Below are 16,285 nucleotides of genomic sequence, written 5' to 3' on the forward strand. Positions count from 1 at the left end.
TAATTCAAATTAAACCTGGGGTAGAGAAATCTGTCTTGTGTAATCAGTGTTAGAAGTTTGCAGCTAATGATGTGCCCGTGATCCATGGCAGGACACTAGGCAGAGTTTTATCTTCCTGCTCTAAGTGAAGAAACCAAGGAAAGACCTGCCCTCAAGCCATCTGAAGCACAGACTGTCTTTTTTCTGTCTCTAGGATGAGGAACATATTTGTGCTTCGGGATGGCCTGTGGGTAGGTCTTTCCTTGGTCTCTCCTTGATTTCTCTGGCTTTGAGCAGGAAGATAAAACTCTGCTTCCAGTCCGGCAATAGAGCACGGGAATCTCATTTGCTGCAAACTTTTAACACTGGTTACACAAGAACCACAAGACAGATTTCTTCACTCCAGTATCATTTTAATCAGTTTAACACTGCTAACTTGGCACTGCCTGTAGTTTACTTAGCAAAATCCTGCTAAAGCTTCTCTTTAAATGTTTCAGATCATCAGAAAATGTAAATACTAGACAAAGATAACACAAGCAGCACAAAATGTAGCTTTTAGATGAAGGTCTTTATTATTAATGGAAAAAGAAATCCAAACATACAGGGACCTGTGTGAAAAAGTGATTGCTACCTAAACCTTATAACTGTTTGGACCACATTCATCGCCAACAACTGTGGATTTTGTCAGATCTGCTTATCTCAAGTTAATATATCAGAAAAAGCGGTACAATTTTAACCCATTTACCCCCAAGGGTGGTTTGCACGTTATGGACCGGGCCAATTTTTACAATTCTGACCACTGTCCTTTTATGAGGTTATAACTCTGGAACGCTTCAACGGATCCTGATGATTCTGACATTGTTTTCTGGGAACATATTGTACTTCATGATAGTGGTAAAATTTCTTTGATATTACCTGCGTTTATTTGTGAAAAAAATGGAAATTTGGCAAAAATGTTGAAAATTTCGCAATTTTCAAACTTTGATTTTTTATGCAATTAAATCAGAGATATGTCACACAAAATACTTAATAAGTAACATTTCCCACATGTCTACTTTACATCAGCACAATTTTGGAACCAAAATGTTTTTTTGTTAGGAAGTTATAAGGGTTAAAATTTGACCAGCAATTTCTCATTTTTACAACACCATTTTATTTTAGGGACCACATCTCATTTAAAGTCATTTTGAGGGGTCTATATCATAGAAAATACCCAAGTGTTACACCATTCTAAAAACTGCACCCCTCAAGGGTCTCAAAACCACATTCAAGAAGTTTATTAACCCTTCAGGTGTTTCACAGGAATTTTTGGAATGTTTAAATAAAAATTAACATTTAACTTTTTTTCACAAATATATATTTCAGCTCCAATTTGTTTTATTTTACCAAGGGTTACAAGAGAAAATGGACCCCAAACATTGTTGTACAATTTGTCCTGAGTACGTCGATACCCCATATTTGGGGGTTAACCACAGTTTGGGCGCATGGCAGAACTCGGAAGGGAAGGAGCGCCATTTGACTTTTCAATGCAAAATTGACTGGAATTGAGATGGGACTCCGTGTTGCGTTTGGAGAGCCACTGATGTGCCTAAACATTGAAACCCCCCACAAGTGACACCATTTTAGAATGTAGACCCCCTAAGGAACTTATCTAGAGGTGTGGTGAGCACTTTGACCCACCTAGTGCTTCACAGAAGTTTATAATGCAGAACCGTAAAAAGAAAAAATCATTTTTTTTCACAAAAATTATTTTTCACCCCCAATTTTTTATTTTCCCAATGGTAAGAGAAGAAATTGGAACAAAAAAGTTGTTGTACAATTTGTCCTGTGTACGCCAATACCCCATATGTGGGGGTAAACCACTGTTTGGGCGCATGGGAGAGCTCGGAAGGGAAGGAGTGCCATTTGGAATACAGACTTAGATGGAATGGTCTGCAGGCGTCACATTGTGTTTGCAGAGCCACTAATGTACCTAAACAGTAGAAACCCCCCACAAGTGACCCCATATTGGAAACTAGGCCCCCCAAGGAACTTATCTAGATGTGTTGTGAGAACTTTGAGCCCCCAAGTATTTCACTACAGTTTATAACGCAGAGCCGTGAAAATAAAAAATCTTTTTTATTCCCACAAAAATTATTTTTTAGCCCCCAGTTTTGTATTTTCCCAAGGGTAACAGGAGAAATTGGACCCAAAAAGTTGTTGTCCAATTTGTCCTGAGTACGCTGATACCCCATATGTTGGGGTAAACGCCTATTTGGGCACACGGGAGAGCTCAGAAGGGAAGGAGCACTGTTTTACTTTTTCAACGCAGAATTGGCTGGAATTGAGATCGGACGCCATGTCGTGTTTGGAGAGCCCCTGATGTGCCGAAACAGCGGAAACCCCCCAATTATAACTGAAACCCTAATCCAAACACAACCCTAACCCTACTTCCAACGGTAACCCAACCACACCTCTAACCTTGACACACCCCTAACCCTAATCCCAACCACAAATGTAATCCAAACCCTAACCCTAACTTTAGCCACAACCCTAACTGTAGACTTAACCCTAACTGTAGCCTTAACCCTAGTCCTAACCCTAACCATAACCCTAGCCCCAACCCTAACCCTAGCCCTAACCCTAGCCCTAACCCTAGCCCTAACTCTAGCCCTAGCCCTAACCGTAGCCCTAACCCTAGCCCTAGCCCTAGCCCTAGCCCTAACCCTAGCCCTAACCCTAGCCCTAACCCTAATGGGAAAATGGAAATAAATACATTTTTTTAATTTTTCCCTAACTAAGGGGGTGATGAAGGGGGGTTTGATTTACTTTAATAGCATTTTTTTTTAGCAGATTTTTATGATTGGCAGCCGTCACACACTGAAACACGCTTTTTATTTCAAAAAATATTTTTTGCGTTACCACATTTTGAGAGCTATAATTTTTATATATTTGAGTCCACAGAGTCATGTCAGGTCTTGTTTTTTGTGGGACAAGTTGACGTTTTTATTGGTAACATTTTCGGGGACGTGACATTTTTTGATCGCTTTTTATTCCGATTTTTGTGAGGCAGAATGACCAAAAACCAGCTATTCATGAATTTCTCTTGGGGGAGGCGTTTATACCCTTCCGCGTTTGGTAAAATTGATAAAGCAGTTTTATTCTTTCGGTCAGTACGATTACAGCGATACCTCATTTATATCATTTTTTTATGTTTTGGCGCTTTTATACGATAAAAACTATTTTATAGAAAAAATAATTATTTTTGCATCGCTTTATTCTGAGGACTATAACTTTTTTATTTTTTTGCTGATGTTGCTATATGGCAGCTCGTTTTTTGCGGGACAAGATTATGCTTTCAGCAGTACCATGGTTATTTATATCCATCTTTTTGATTGCGTGTTATTCCACTTTTTGTTCAGCGGTATGATAATAAAGCGTTGTTTTTTGCCTCGTTTTTTTTCTTTTTTTTTCTTACATTGTTTACTGAAGGGGTTAACTAGTGGGGCAGTTTTATAGGTCGGGTCGTTACGGACGTGGCGATACTAAATATGTGTACTTTTATTGTTTTTTTTATTTAGATAACGAAATGTATTTATTGGATTAATATATATATATTTTTTCATTATTTAGGATTTTTTTTTTTTTAACACACTTGGAAATGTTTTTTTTAACTTTTTTACCCTGTCCCAGGGGGGGACAATGCAGATCGGTGATCTGACAGTTTGCACAGCACTCTGTCAGATCACTGATCTGACATGCAGCGCTGCAGGCTTCACAGTGCCTGCTCTGAGCAGGCTCTGTGAAGCCACCTCCCTCCCTGCAGGACCCGGATGCCGCGGCCATATTGGATCCGGGCCTTGCTGCAGGGAGGAAGGTAGGAGACCCTCGCAGCAACTCGATCACATCGCGTTGCTGCGGGGGTCTCAGGGAAGCCCGCAGGGAGCCCCCTCCCTGCGCGATGCTTCCCTGCACCGCCGGCACATCGCGATCATGTTTGATCATGGTGTGCCGGTGGTTAATGTGCCGGGGGCAGTCCGTGACCGCTCCTGGCACATAGTGCCAGATGTCAGCTGCGATAAGCAGCTGACACCCGGCCGCGATCGGCCACGTTCCCCCTGTGAGCGCGGCCGATCGCCCTGGACATACTATTCCGCCCTTGGGAAGTAGGGCCCACCCCACATGGACGGAATAGTACGTCCATTGGCAGAAAGGGGTTAATAAACATTAAATTGCAAGGGTGCTAGTTTATACAAGCAGTAGATGACAATATCCATCCATGAAAATGGGAATAATTTAATGAATGCTGTTGGTCTGGTACCTAAGACCTCCTAAATGTTGGATTCTGGAAATTGGGAACCAGGCTGTGCCGAGCCCCTTCTTGAATTGAATGAAGGTACACATTCTCAACCTCAGCTCTGTTAACATCTATAGAACTGTATGGAATAGGCTATGGAGTAAAATATGTTGTATACATTTAATAATTATGTTCCTATGTTGTTACTTTACTATTCAGATCAGTTATGGTGCAATGGATCCTATTATGAGCAATTCAAACCTCTTCCCATCGTTTTTCCAAGCACTTCCCAATTACTCAACCCAGTGTCTGGCCATTATACAATTACTCAGGCATTATAACTGGACGTGGATCGGTGTTATTACATCTGATGATGATTTCGTAGAGAAGCAGAGCCAGGAATTAAAGATAAAGGCTGCCAATTATGAAATCTGCGTTGAATACATTGTTAAAATTCGTGATTCCGTACAAATATTTCCAAATTACTATGGAAACTTAAAGATAATTAACAACTCATCTTCACAAGTCATTGTCATTTGTGGAACATTTTCTGTCTTCATTGTATTCTTTATTGAAGAGGAACTCAAAGCCCATGAGAAGACCTTCATTATACCAGCAGGTTGGATTGCTAACATCGTACAACCTACAAGTGCAAGGTCACCATTTCATGGAAGTCTGGTATTTTCTCCGCCTACTAAAAAGATGCCAGACTTGAGAAATTTCCTACAAGAAATTAGCCCAAGAAATCGTCCAGATGACATTTTATTGGCGAATATCATTGCATTTTCTTTCCAATGTTTCACCTCTGTTCAAATGAGAAAATATCTTATTCATTTACCTCTACACGAATGCAACAGAACGATTAAGTTAGGTGAACTTGGGGACAATGTATACTATACTGAGAGATTTAGGGTCACTTATCTTGTGTATAAATCTGTCTACGCCATGGCACATGCTCTACATGAGATGCAATCACAGATAGCAAAAAATATAAAGTATAAAGAAAATCAGAGACTGCTGCAAAAGGTAAGATATGACAAGTAAAATGCATATGGTTCAGTGTAAGATAATGAGTTATAAAGCAGAGGATAGCACTCATGTTAATAATAAGTGCTCATGTTAATTCCCAAATCTTAAAGAACTGACATACAGGAACATGGCACTCGAGAAGAAACAATGTAGAAAATGTTAATTGTATAAAGGTGGAGCAACCTGCCGGGCCGTGGGGTACTCGGTACCGGGTCCGGTCTTAACGGGGATGTCACGGTGGCTGCAACCCGGTCCGTGGCCCTGGACATCCAATTAAAGGGGGAAGGTCTTTTAAGAGGAATTGTGGTAAAGTCTGTCGTGGCTCCACCTGTGGTGTTCGGTCAATAACGGGACCGACGCTGCATTAAAAGCGGTCCTCTGGGGGATGTTGTCGCAGCAATGATGGTAATGCTTCCCACAGGTGAAGCGAGTCCCTAGAGGTCCTGAAGTGTATGGCGATTATAGTGTAGGCCAGTAAAATAAGTAAAGGACACAAGTTGTAAGTCTTTACCTGGTTTACTGTAGTTAGCAGGCCACAGTCCAGGGTACCAGGTGATGGTATGACCCGGCCGGCTTGGAGGCAATGGAGGATTCCCTTTTTCCAGTCTTGGTCCGTGAGCCTTTGCAACTAGCGCTTGCTGAATATGAAGTCCCTGCTGCCTGAAGCTTTCTGCAGAGTCCTCTATTCCCCCTGTCCTGAGACAGGTACCTGCATGACAGGGAGCTTGAGCCGTTTTATAGGGACTCTATCATGCACCAGGCTCCTCAGGTGCTGCTGCATCTCAGGTGTGGTGTCAGCCAATCTCATAAAGTTCGCAAGCCTCCGGTTCTGCCAAGTGTCCTACAGTTCCACTAAGGCCTCGGGCTCCCGGTACCTGGTACTGCACTTCGGCTCTGAGGGTGCCTGGTCACAGTTCCCCTCTGAGCCCTGTTCCTCTCCTTTGCTCCTTTCCTCTGAAGCTCCACCACATACAACCCCTCGGGTTATCTGTCCTTTCAGAGGCTGCAGCTCCCTCGTGGCTGCCAGGCCTCTCTGTCTGCTCTCTCAGACTTCCTTCTCCTTCTGTGTCTCTACTAAAATTGCCTACTCCTCCTCCAGACCAGGACATATGTCCATATTTAAGGGAAGCTCCCCTGAATCCGGTTCTTGAGCACCCCTTCCTGGCCTGTGAAGAGAACTCCATTGCCTCTGAGCATGATATTACCCTCCCCAAAGGGGAAGCAACATCACTGTAACAACTGGTTACCTGGGGTGTTACAAAGGCTATCCACAGTCATTGTTTATGACAAGAGAAGAACAAGCACTAAAATGCTTGGATGCTCGTGAGTAGAGATGAGTGAATATTTCAATTTTCGGCTTGGATTACGTTCACCAAATTTGCAATATTCGCCAATTAATTTGTCCAATATTCGCTGAACATAACCAGACCTAATTCACCTCAATGGGATGCAAAAACAAAAGCATGCACAACACCTTATAACGACCCTAAATGCTGCCCTAACACATCAAATGAAGGAAAGACACCAGGAAAGTGGCCTCAACTCACCCACAGTATAGATTTTACCATAGCACTGTAGCAATCAGCCAAGCATGAGGTATCAGGGTCTGGGACAGCATTCACAGCTTTCAATTGAACATCTCAGTAAGATGAGGTGGGTGAGGGATCAGTGTAGGGCCACTTTGCTGGGAACCCTGACACCACATGCAACACTTCTACCTTCTTTCATGCTGAGCCACACTCAGGTGGCACAAATATCAGTTTTCTAGACTACCGTTGTCAGTAAAATTTAAGGATAGTAACACGCGTAGTTGAGTCGAAGGAAGTGGAGGCCTGACGGTCTCAGAGGACTACTGCTACAGGCAACACGCATGAAGGAGACTCAACCATGAGAGTTCACATTTCCAAAATTTATTAGCAGACACCACAAAAGTGTCATCAATTTCACCAGGTCTTTCACTACACCCAATCCAGCAGGACACCCAACCAGCAGTGTTCACTTTTCCAAAAATTGTTGGCAATCACCAGGACTGCAATGACCAGGACTCTGGGACGTTGCATTCACATTTCCAAAAATTATTGGCAGACCAAAGTGGCATCAATTTCACCACAGTAGAAATATTTTAATAGGGATCGAAAGTTCTTCTACTATAGTCAAGCCAGCAGATGGACACCCTACAAGGAGTGTTCATATTTAAAGGAATGAAGGCCTTACACCACAGAAGTGGCATCAATTTTACCACAGTAGAAATGGTATAATAGGAACCAACAGGTCTTCCACTAAACCCCATCCAGCAGATGGACACCCAACCAGGAGTGTTCACGTTTCCAAAAATTATTGTCAGACACCAGCAAAGTGGCATCAATTTCACCACAGTAGAAATAGTATAATATGGACTGAAAGTTCTTTTACTACACCCAAACCAGCAGATGGACACCCAACCAGGAGTGTTCACGTTTCCAAAAATTATTGGCAGACACCAGCAAAGTGGCATCAATTTCATCACAGTAGAAATAGTATAATATGGACGGAAAGTTCTTTTACTACACCCAAACCAGCAGATGGACACCCAACCAAGAGTGTTCACATATAAAAAAATGAGGGCCTGACAACACCAAAGTGGAATAACTGTCAAGAGAATAGAAATAGTATAATTGTGACCGACGTGTCTTCCACTACAGCTAAACCAGTAGATGTAGACCTAACATGACTGTTCGCATTTCCACAAATTTTTGTTAACATCAGTAGCAGCTACAGAAGCCACATTAAAGATATACAGAGTGCAGTTACATGACATTAATGCATCACACAAAAAAATGCAATATGACCTAGTCTGTACAGTCAGCGATTGGGGTGCAAAAAGCCCTTGGAGATCCATGACTTGTTCATCTTAATGAAAGTTAGGCAGTCTACACTTTCAGGGGACAGCCGGATGCCCTTATCCATCAGGACACCACCAGCAGCACTGTAGACACGTTCTGAGAGAACACTGGCTGCTGGGCACGATAAAACCTCCAAGGCATGTGAGGCGAACTCAGGGCACTCATGTCTTTTGGAAGACCAAAATGTGAAAGGGTCCAAACACTCCCTGATGGTATTGTTATTTAGTTCAAGATACTCCTGCACCGTCTTCTCCATTCATTCACCACGTGTAAGCCTTGGACGCTGTTGTGCTGGTGTGCAAGTTGGTCTAAAAAAAGTGTCAAAGGACTCACAGAAATTGCTTCTTCCACTTCCACCACTGCGGCTGCTGCTAATGTTTTGGCGTAGACAAATTGGCGGGCCAGAGCTGGAAGTCTGCAGCTGTGATGCGAACTGTGTGCTTCACTGCTGTCTTGGGGAAAAGCTCTCTTAAGGTTGTATAACAGTGTTTCAATACTCCAGCATTTGCAGGTCCCTTTCTAGGGTGAGAATCATCTGGCAAAATTTGGTTTTATAATGTGAATCTAATATAGTGGCTGACTGAATAGTCAGCATTATTCCTCATCATAACTATACAGGGATCATATTGCAGATTTCGTCTTTACCAAGGCTGGCTGTTAAAAATTGGGGGACTACATGCCGTTTTTTAAATTATTTATTTAAATAATTAAAAAAAAAAAAACAGCATGGGGCCCCTCTATTCTTGATACCTAGCCTAGCTGAAGCTGACAGCTGAGGGTTACAGCCCCCTGCTGTGAGTTTTGCCTGGCTGGTTTGCAAAAATACAGGGGAACACATGCTGTCTTTTTAAATTATTTATTTACAGCGTTGGAGCAGCTGATGAATACTCCCATCCGCCGCTCCTGCTCTCTCTATTATTAGCGGCAGTGGGTGTCAGAGGATCAGTAGTCCCATCAGCTGACACCAGTGACTGGAGGTAAACTTTATACCTCTGATCACAGCTCAGCACTCACGCTGTCTTTTTACAGTGTGGGAACCGCGGCTCTCTAAAAGCGGGGATGATTTCACTGTGGAACAGAAGCAGTGTTTGCCGCGCTCCTGTGCATGTGACAGCCTGGCAAACACTGGACGTTTGGACCCCCAAACCCTAACCCGCCGGATCGGAACATCCAGGTGTCTGCCCATCTCTAACCATCACCTCTTCCTCCTCCATTTGTTCTTCATATCTTGTGCCTTCGATAACTGCTTGTCTGTTATCATCAGCCCCCCTTGATCGCAGTAATCCACCCTCCCTTGGCACCCGCCTGTGTGATGAAAGTATTGACCATAGAAACAATTTAATCCCTTCTGCTGCCTTGTCTGCTTCCCCCTTTTCTTCTTGGACCACCATCTTCTCCCACCGTTTATTCAAATGCCAACATATAGATGACTGGAATAGTGAAGCTGATGATGGCATCATCAGCGCTAACCATCTTAGGCTACGTTCACATTTGCGTTGCGTCGGGCGCAACCGCGGTGACGCATGCGTCATGCGCCCCTATATTTAACATGGGGGGGCGCATGGACATGCATTGTGCTGCGTTTTGTGACGCATGCGTTTGTTTTGCCGCAAGCGTTAGGGTGCAGAGGACGCAGCAAGTTGCATTTTTTTTGCATCCAAAATTCGGCAAAAAAGGACGCATGCGTCGCAAAACTATGCGTTTTAACGTGCGTTTTGGTGCGTTTTTGTTTGCGTTGTGCGTTGCGTCTCCGACGCAACATCGCACAATGCAAATGTGAACGTAGCCTTAGTAGCTATTTCAAAACTGTGCAGAAGGGTGCAGAGGTCCTTAATCTGTGTCCACTCTGTAAATGTGATATACGCCACGTCCATACTTTGTTGGCCCTGGCGATATGACATGACATACTGCGTCAGGGCTTGTTGCTACTGCCACAGTTGCTGCAACATGTGCAGAGAGGAATTCTACCATGTCCGCACATCGCATACCAACCTGCTAACTGGCATGGACAAAGGCCTCTGTATCAATGCAAGTCGATGAGTTCAGCTCATGTCCAGTCGGACAGGACCTTTCTCGTGAAACAATCCAGAGCTGTCGCATCACCAGAGCCGCTGAGACGTCGCCACATCACGAGTATGCTCAGTAGGGTGATCTCTGGACTTAGGCTGGGGTCACACTGGCGACTAAAACAGACGAGTGCAATGCGTTAAAAAATCGCATTGCACTTCAACCAATGTTAAACTATGGGGCAGCTCCCAGCAGCCGATTTTTTGTCGGCTGTTTTCCTCGGTCCGAGACAATTGCAGCATGCTGCGATTGTCACGGACACTCGACCGACTCTCGGCTCACTCTCACCCATATAAGCCTATGGGTGCGAGTGAGACAACGCACATCACTCAGATATCATCTGAGTAATGTGCATTAAACACTGACCCTGGTAATGGAGGAGATGGAGAAATTAGTTTCTCTGCCTCCTCCACAGCAGTGCTCCGATCCGCTCCAGTTCATTCCTCATTTCTCAACTCTGGTAGCTCTCTTGATAGCCCTCACCAAGAAGGGAGCAAATCAGAAATTGTGGTCTGAGGAGATCTCCAAGGCCATCATTTCTATTAAGTCCCATTTTGCTAGCGCTCCCACCCTACATCGCCCCGATGTAGATAAGCCATTTATAATGGAGGTGGATGCCTCTTCCATTGGTGCTGGAGCAGTACTCTTTCAAAAGGATGCTCAAGGTCGGAAGCATCCTTGCTTCTTCTTTTCCAAGACCTTCACACCAGCGGAGAGGAATTATTCCATCGGGAACAGGGAATTGCTAGCAATGAAGTTGGCCTTCTATGAGTGGAGGCATCTTTTGAAGGGGGCTCGCTATCCTTTCCAAGTATTCACAGAGCACAAGAACTTGGTTTACCTACAAAAAGCCCAGCAGTTAAATTCTCACCAGTCCAGATGGTCTCTGTTCTTCTCCCGGTTCCATTTCACCCTCTATTTCCTTTCCAGGGAGAAGAACATTCGTGCCGACCCTCTCTCTCGCTCCATTCTATCTAGAGTTTGAGGCTCCAGGCAAAACTTTTGTACCATCCAGTCTGCATCCGGAGGTTCTCTCTTGGGCTCACTTATCCAGGGTGGGTGGACATTTTGGGTCCAAAAGGACATCTGAGCTACTGGTGAGGACATACTGGTGGCCACATACGGTCCGTGACGTCACAGAATATGTTCAAGTGTGTGTCTCCTGCGCCAAGAACAAATCTCCTGGTCAATGGCCAGCTGGGTTGCTCTATCCCCTTCCGGTGGCGAACAGGCCCTGGGAGATGGTCGGGATGGATTTTGTGGTGGGCTTACCCAAGTCTTGTAGCTGCACCATTAGTTGGGTAATCACCAACCATTTTTCCAAAATGGTGCACTTGGTGCCTCTTCCACGGCTACCTTCTGCAGACGAATGGGTTGGTAGAAAGGGCCAACCAGACACTGGTCACATATGTACATCATTTTGTTTCTGCCAGGCAGGATGACTGAGCATCTTTGCTACCATGGGCAGAGTTTGAGCTAAATAACGCTGTAGCCAACTCCACCGATCAGAGTCCATTCCTCCTAAAATTACGGCCAGCATCCGCGTGTCCCTGTGCCAATGCCCGTGTCTTCCGCCAACTCCCGTGTGGCAGACTGGGCTGTGGAGGCACAGGACATTTGGGACCGCACTCAGGATGCCATTCCGGCCTCCAAGAAGAGAATGAGGTCCTCCGACGATGCTCATTGGCGCCCCTCTCCGACCTTTGTTCCTGGTGGCTTAGTGTGGCTCTCTGCCAGTAACATCAGGATGCGTGTTGAGTCCACTAACTTTGCACCTTGCTATTTGGGTCCCTTCAAGGTCATCGAACAGGTTAACCCTGTGGTCTACCGTCTGGCCCCTTCATCCACACCTAGGTATCACCGACATCTTTCATGTGTCCCTCTTGAAGCCCTTATACATGTCCGGGTTTTCCAAGTCATCTGCTGGGACATTAGGTTTGTCTAATGACGATTACGAGGTGAACGCTATTTTGGGGTGCAAGGTGGTACGTGGCAAGAAATTTTATTTGATGGACTGGAAGGGTTATGATCCAGAGGATACAGGTCCTTCTCAAAAAATTAGCATATAGTGTTAAATTTCATTATTTACCATAATGTAATGATTACAATTAAACTTTCATATATTATAGATTCATTATCCACCAACTGAAATTTGTCACGTCTTTTATTGTTTTAATACTGATGATTTTGGCATACAACTCCTGATAACCCAAAAAACCTGTCTCAATAAATTAGCATATCAAGAAAAGGTTCTCTAAACGACCTATTACCCTAATCTTCTGAATCAACTAATTAACTCTAAACACATGCAAAAGATACCTGAGGCTTTTATAAACTCCCTGCCTGGTTCATTACTCAAAACCCCCATCATGGGTAAGACTAGCGACCTGACAGATGTCAAGAAGGCCATCATTGACACCCTCAAGCAAGAGGGTAAGACCCAGAAAGAAATTTCACAACAAATAGGCTGTTCCCAGAGTGCTGTATCAAGGCACCTCAATGGTAAGTCTGTTGGAAGGAAACAATGTGGCAGAAAACGCTGTACAACGAGAAGAGGAGACCGGACCCTGAGGAAGATTGTGGAGAAGGACCGATTCCAGACCTTGGGGAACCTGAGGAAGCAGTGGACTGAGTCTGGTGTGGAAACATCCAGAACCACCGTGCACAGGCGTGTGCAGGAAATGGGCTACAGGTGCCGAAATGGGCTACAGAGAAGCAGCACTGGACTGTTGCTAAGTGGTCCCAAGTACTTTTTTCTGATGAAAGCAAATTTTGCATGTCATTCGGAAATCAAGGTGCCAGAGTCTGGAGGAAGACTGGGGAGAAGGAAATGCCAAAATGCCTGAAGTCCAGTGTCAAGTACCCACAGTCAGTGATGGTGTGGGGTGCCATGTCAGCTGCTGGTGTTGGTCCACTGTGTTTCATCAAGGGCAGGGTCAATGCAGCTAGCTATCAGGAGATTTTGGAGCACTTCATGCTTCCATCGGCTGAAATGCTTTATGGAGATGAAGATTTCATTTTTCAGCACGACCTGGCACCTGCTCACAGTGCCAAAACCACTGGTAAATGGTTTACTGACCATGGTATTACTGTGCTCAATTGGCCTGCCAACTCTCCTGACCTGAACCCCATAGAGAATCTGTGGGATATTGTGAAGAGAAAGTTGAGAGACGCAAGACCCAACACGCTGGATGAGCTTAAGGCCGCTATTGAAGCATCCTGGGCCTCCATAACATCTCAGCAGTGTCACAGGCTGATTGCCTCCATGCCACGCCGCATTGAAGCAGTCATTTCTGCTAAAGGATTCCCGACCAAGTATTGAGTGCATAACTGAACATTATTATTTGATGGTTTTTTTGTTTGTTATTAAAAAACACTTTTATTTGATTGGATGGGTGAAATATGCTAATTTATTGAGACAGGTTTTTTGGGTTATCAGGAGTTGTATGCCAAAATCATCAGTATTAAAACAATAAAAGACGTGACAAATTTCAGTTGGTGGATAATGAATCTATAATATATGAAAGTTTAATTGTAATCATTACATTATGGTAAATAATGAAATTTAACACTATATGCTAATTTTTTGAGAAGGACCTGTAGGTCTTGGGAACATGCTGAGCACATTCGAGCTCCGCAGCTCTTTGCGGCCTTCGAGCGTAGCGAGGTCCCTAGGGGGGTAATGTTAAGGGTCGAGTTCCCACCTCTGCACAGGGGGAATCTCGAGCCATCTCAACTGCGGTCTCCCATTCTTCTCCAGCTGCAGTGGAGCCTGCTCAGCAGAGACGTCGGTCCCAGCGTCTGGCTCAGGCAGATACTCTGTGTCTGGCTACTGCTGTTCTTCCAGGCTCTGCCATTATAGCTAGTACTGGTCAGTGGCGAGCACTCACTTCTGGGACTAAGTCTTGCTTTCTCCCTTCTGAGCATGCCCAAAGGAAGACCTCTCATTGGAGGTCAGGGGTCACGTGCTCAAGTCCTGAATCAACTCCCATTGGTCCTCTAGGAAGGTCCTGAAGTTGCTGCAACTATAAAAGGTTCGCATGGCTGCACAGCCATGCGCTAGTATCAATCTTTGTTATGAGTTTTGCGCCAGTGTGGTCATGTATGCTTGTGGTCAGGGCCCGAGTGAAATAAGCCACTACAATACTGGCACCTCCGGTGAGGAGTTTGTTTGCATGTATTCAGGGCCCGGCTGAAATAAGCCACTAGAATACAAACATCTCCAATGAGGAATTGTTTGTGTGTTTCTCTGACTACATGGCTACTGACTGCTATCAGCTCAGCAGTTAGCTGTTTACTCCTGTGAGCTTAACAGGACACAGTGCTTTTCTATCACAGCGACTCTGTGAAGTAACAGAGCTCGCATATAGTGCCATTTGCTAGCAGCAGGTTCTCCTCCTACACGGTGGACCCCGGGCTGCGAAAGCACCAATAATAATATCTATATTTACTCAGTGCAATCCACCAGCCCTAACAAGGGCCCTTTGGTACTGCAACATTTAAGTACACCTCTCTGCCTCAGGCAGAAGAGATTGAAAGTTCTCCTTGTAGCATGGGTCTAGAAGTGTCACCAACCAGTAATGAGTGTCCTCACCAACAGGACGACTGACCATGCTGTCCTCCTCCTCATCCTTCTCCTCCCTGTCCTAAGGCCATCCCCGCTGAACAGAAGCTAATACAGAAGTGTTTGTAGTACCGTCTATAGCGCATGAAAGTAGCTCCTGTTCTTCCTCCTCCTCCTCCTCATTGCCTACCAATCCATGTTGAGAAGACATGAGGCAGGGCTGATTGTAATCCCCCCTGTATGTTTCCTTGCTTCATGTCCTCATGCTCCGCCTGCAATGCATCCTCTTTGATTATGAGTAGTGTTGAGCGATACCTTCCGATATTTGAAAGTATCGGTATTGGATTGTATTGGCCAATATCCGAAAAATATCGGATATCGCCGATACCGATATCCGATACCAATACAAGTCAATGGGACACAAATATCGGAAGGTATCCTGTAATGGTTCCCAGGATCTGAAGGAGAGGATATTCTCCTTCAGGCCCTGGGATCCATATTCATGTAAAAAATTAAGAATAAAAAAAAAATATATGGATATACTCACCCCTCTGACAGCCCCTGGCTATAAGCGGTGTAACCGGCATCTTCTGTTCCTAAGAATGCAGGGTGAAGGACCTTCGATGATGTTGCGGCTTGTGATTGGTTGCGTTACCGCTCATGTGACCGCTCACGCGACCAATCACAAGCCACGACGTCATCGCAGGTCCTTCCCTCGCTCATTCTTAGGAGGGGAGACTGCCGGTTACAGCGGTTTCAACCAGGGCGCGTCCGAGGGTGAGTATATCAATAATTTTTATTTTTATTCTTTATTTTACACATGAATATGGATCCCGATACCGATTCCGATATCACAAAAATATCGGAACTCGGTATCGGAATTCCTATACCACAAATATCGGCCGATACTTGCGGTATCGGAATGCTCAACACTAACTATGAGCAGAGAGTTTTTCAGAATGCTGAGAATCGGGATGGTGATGCTAATTATGGCGTCATCGCCGCTCACCATCTTGGTTCAGTCCTCAAAGTTTTGGAGGATGTTACATATGTCTGACATCCATGTTCACTCCTGAGGTCTTATGTGTGGAGTCAACAACAGCCCTCTTCTGCTCACAAATCCTTTCCAACATATGCAGCGTAGAGTTCCAGCGTGTGGTGACATCACACAACAGTCGGTGAGCTGGAAGCTGAAACGGCTGCTGAAGCACGACAAGGGCAGCAGAAGCTATAACTGATTTTCTGAAATGGGCAGCAGACGGCGTACTTTCACTAGCAGATCTGGCTGCTCCGGGTAGCTTTTCAGAAAACGTTGATCCACAAGGTTAAGCACATGGGCCAAGCAAGGTACGTGTGTGAGCTCACCTTGCCTCAGAGCGCCACCAGGTCACGGCCATTGTCATACACAACCATGCCTGGCTGTAGGTTCAGCGGTGTCATCCAAACAACTGATCTTTCAGCGCTGTCCACAACTCTTCTGCATTGTGC

The sequence above is a fragment of the Ranitomeya imitator genome, chromosome 1, assembly GCF_032444005.1.
Source record: "Ranitomeya imitator isolate aRanImi1 chromosome 1, aRanImi1.pri, whole genome shotgun sequence".
In the NCBI taxonomy this organism is placed as follows: domain Eukaryota; kingdom Metazoa; phylum Chordata; class Amphibia; order Anura; family Dendrobatidae; genus Ranitomeya; species Ranitomeya imitator.